Below are 4598 nucleotides of genomic sequence, written 5' to 3' on the forward strand. Positions count from 1 at the left end.
TCATTGCTAGTATAATTCCTGCTTTCTCACCATGGACTTTTTTTCAAGTTAAGTCCATGCTCTTATATCTAACTTGCTTTGGAACCAGAATTATTCTTCAATTGTACATTTTACAAATTTGCGTGATTAGCAACTATGATTTAGAGATAGAAGTTGAAAGAGAGTGGCCTCATCGTTCATGTTCCTCTTAGTATTAATTATTTCCCTATGTCACTCCCATAGATCTACATAATGGCCTTGGCTTTATTGGTTCAATGTTGTCTTATTTGCAGAGTCTTCTATAGTATATTGAACCATTATACTTAAACACAGAACTTTTCTTTCTCTTATTATTCCTATTGTTTCTTCTACTGTTAACTTGTGTACACTTGGGAAATAATTCACAACACACACACAAATAAACTTTTCTGAGAATCTTCTCCAAGTTAAATTTAAGTTAAGAGCACTTATGGAATTTGAAGTTAATGTACTCATGGATAATGGTTTCTTTTATGTTTTTATAGTAAAAAATAATGTACAGAGGGCTTAGAGTTACATAAGTAAGGTAATGAGTACATTTCTTATTGTTACAACCTCTTTTGTTTTTCCTGTGTTATCCATTCCTTCCCCATCTGCCCAATTCCCCCTCCCCTGCACAAGTTGTAAATTTCGTTTTCTACATAGTGTCTTGTTCATATCAATGTTACAATATGTCATCCAGAATCTTTGTTTCAGCATTTTGTTGTTTCCCTTCCCCTTCCCACACTAGAAAAATGTATTTGCAAGATGCAGGGCACCAACATCATATCCAGTGAAAACAGGAGTTATATCATGCGGGAAGAACATGGAGGAGAAACGAAAAAATCACATAGTACATTTTAGATACATTAAAAACAATTTCAATAAAGAATAAAACAAGTTGTGTCCCTATCTTGGGTTTCATTTTTCTTAACATTATCTTATATGGCCATATGTACATGAATAATGTTTTTATGTCATTTAAATTTTATATTTTGTATTTACTAAGTTGTCTCTGAAAGGCGTGTTACCTCATGTCCAAACATGTCTTTGTGCTAGTTCTATGAAGCCTGAAAACATTCATTTTACCTGAAGAGGGTGTCTTTCATCAGTTTTTTTAGCTCCCTTATCGAAGATTAGATGGCTATAGGTTTGTAGGTTCATTTCTGGGTTTTCAATTCTATTCCAGTGGTCCTGAGGTCAGTTCTTGAAGATTCCTCAAAAGACTCCACATAGGGCTACCCTAAGACGCAGCAATCCCACTTTTGGGCATTTACCCAAATGTTCACAAACAAGGCCACATTAGAGGTACCAGCACGACTATGTTTATTGCAGCCTTATTTACCATAGCTAAGGTATGGAACCAAACCAGATGCCCCTCAGTAGATGAATGGATCAAGAAAATGTGGTATATATACACAATAGAATCCTATGCCTCCATCAGAAAGAATGACATTGCCACATTTGTTAGGAACTGGAAAGACTTGGAAAAATTATATTAATTGAAGTAAGCCAGGCCCAAAGAAACATAGGTCCCATGGTTTTCCTTATTTACAATAACTAGTATATGTCTGAGTCAAACAGAAAAGGTCAGATAAGTTGATGTTAGGGAAATGAACCCTAAGATATGTATTCGAATGTTTTTTGTTCTTTCATGTGACTTTTTCTAACATATTTATAAGATGATTTCCTTGTTGCTTTTTATGTCCCTTCCCCATGGGATAACAATAACCCCTGATTTCACTGTATTTGATGTCAGTATAATTTCTGGAGGGGAACAGAATAAAAACAAATCATTTAAATAGGGATACAGGTGGACCCATTGCAACAATGAGATGTACAAGTCGTTATTTCAAAAACGAACTTTACAACTCCGTTTTTGGGCGGAGGGAGGATTGGATGGAGGGGGGAAGGGAGGATGGGAAGGGGAAACCAAGGAGTAGGATACATTGCTTGATAAAAAATGTACTCATTCCAGATCTTAGCTATGGTAAATAATGCTGCAATAAACATAGTTGTGCTCGTAGCTTTAGTGTGGTCTTGTTTGTAAACATTTGGGTAAATGCCCAAAAGTGGGACTCCACATCCCCTCCAGCATCTGTTATTAGAGTTCTTGATTATACCCATTCTAACTGGGGTGAGGTGATATCTCAATGTTGTTTTGATTTGCATTTCTTTTATGTCTAGGGATGGGAAGGAGAAACCAAGGAGTAGGCTACAATGCTTGATAAAAACTGTACTCATTATCTTGCACATGTAATTGTAACCACTCTGTTCAGTATTTTCACTGTAAAAAATATATATTCATTGTTAGAAAAAAAAAGAATCCAAGCTTGAATAAACTGTCCCTGACTTTTTTCGAGTGTGTTCTTTATTCATATAAAAATTGTCTGAAAACTTCTTCTTGAAAGTATTTCAAAAGGAAACAATGTGCCATTTGAAGGCCAGCATAGAACAAAAGGAAATAAACATTGTTTTAAAAGATTTCTTTTGTAAGGAAACAAAGACTTGGAGGTTTTAATTTGTCTTATGCATGGATATTTCACTATTGAGATGATTCTGTTGTTGCAGGAGTCACTTATTAATTCCTTTAGTCTTGTCCTGAATTCTCCAGCACAATTAGTATTCCAAAAAAGCAGGATCCAGTGAGTATGATCAGCAAAAGGAGCCTGTTCTCAAACCAGTGCTTTATGGATGGTCCCAAAGAAATATGTGCGTTTTTTTTTTCTTGTTTGTTTGTTTAGTTTGTTCTGGTTCTGGAGCTTGAACTCAGAGGCTGGACCATGTCCCTGAACAAATGTCTTCCCTGGCCAACTTCCGCCAAAGCTAGGACGCTACTACTTGAGCCAAACTCCACTTCTGGCATTTTTGGTGTTTGGTTACAGATAAGAATGTGACAGACTTTCCTGCCTAGGTTGGCTTTGAACTGAGAAAGTAAGAAAGCCAAGTGACATCAATTGTATCAAGATTTCTGTTTTGAACCAAGAAATACTAGACAACGTTTACTATAAAGCTAATATTTGACAATTTTTAAAAGAAAAGAATATGTCTAACAAAGAATCCATAACTTAAATAACTCCACAAATGAATCATTTTGGACGCATTTTTTCATCTGCTTGGGAAGATAACTATTGACTTCATAGATTCCTTTTGGGGAAACAGTCATATTTGCCTGTTGTCACTGGCTTTGTACACATGCATGCTATCCATGCTTCTAAGGGCCCTACATAAAGGAAGTCTTGAAATTCTCAACAATATTTCAATAAGATGCTCCAGCCTAAGGTTAAGATTTTAGGTGAGGACATTTATCAACACTCCTGATTCAGACTCTACTTGATATAATTTTTAATCAATAGTTTGTTTTTAGTTTTGCTCTTTGTAAATTCACATGCACCTATGAAAAATTGTGTGGCCATCCCAATAATATTCTCAAAGTACCTCTTAATCATGACTCATAAAAGTTGTATTATATTACAACAAGGAAAAATGCTATAAATAAAGAAAGCAATAATTAAATATTAATGATTACTAAAATAAAAAACAAAACAATTACCAGGGTTTTCAGTATTTGAAGTGTACATAGTAGAGTTTACTATTTTCTCATATTCCTGTACATTTAAAACTGGATAAAGCTATCAGTAGCCTTTAAATTTACTCACTAAGATTACTATTTATAGTTCATCTCATCATTTGTATGTGGATTATATCATTATTTGTTCATCACTAACATATAACGTAAAGGAGCCCTGAAGATTTAACAGAAACCATGTACTTAAAATCTTAACTCTTCACTCTGCTTCTTTACACAGTCTTTGCAACTTCTCATTAGTAAAGTTTCTATAAAATCTGAAATGTACATACTTACTAGTACATGCTACCAGAAGTATTATATACTTTATCAAAAAATTTTATGACCTGCCAAACAGTCTTAATTTTGCCATATATAAGCAAATCCCAAAATTAAACATATTTAAAATATTAAAACTTTTAACAAACGTTAACATTTGCTGCAATGATCATTATGACAAGTGCCTTTTGTAGAATAATTGAATTCCTCCTCCTACAAATCTCATGAACAACAAATATCTGGAATTATTTTGTTTTTGATATGTCAATCTTGACTTTATTCTTAAATGTGTGCTTATGTAAGCAACACATGGTTCTAAAATTTCACAATTCTTTTGAACTTATTTTTGTTGAATTGTCAAGTTTAAGAAAATCAATTACTCTTTATATATAAAAAATGTTTTGTGCTCAATTTGGCTGCACATACACTAAAATTGGAACATACAGAGAAGATTAGCATGGTCCCTGCACAAGGATGATACACAAATTAATGAATCGTTCCATATTTTTACAACAAAAGATGCTGGAAGGGATATGGCCAGAAGGGAGCCTACTGCATTCTTGGTGGGAGTGTAAACTTGTTCATCCACTTTGGAAAGCAGTTTGGAGGTTCCTCAAAAGCCTCCACATAGAGCTCCCTATTATACAGCAATCCCACTTTTGGGCATTCTCCCAAATGATCACAAACCAGTCCATACTAAAACTACCACCACAACAATGTTTATTGTAGCATTATTTTCCATAGTTAAGATATG

The 4598-nt window shown here is 34.2% G+C and overlaps 1 non-coding gene across 1 annotated transcript; it reads left to right on the forward strand.

Moving 5' to 3' along the window:
- Positions 1–4247: 4247 nt before the first annotated feature.
- Positions 4248–4353, forward strand: LOC138827112 (U6 spliceosomal RNA). The gene has a single exon (XR_011371969.1). It is a non-coding gene; the product is annotated as a U6 spliceosomal RNA (small nuclear RNA).
- The last annotated feature ends 245 nt before the right edge of the window (positions 4354–4598 follow it).

This window comes from Dipodomys merriami, unplaced genomic scaffold (assembly GCF_024711535.1).
Source record: "Dipodomys merriami isolate MVZ:Mamm:240054 unplaced genomic scaffold, mDipMer1.0.p SCAF_150, whole genome shotgun sequence".
NCBI lineage: Eukaryota > Metazoa > Chordata > Mammalia > Rodentia > Heteromyidae > Dipodomys > Dipodomys merriami.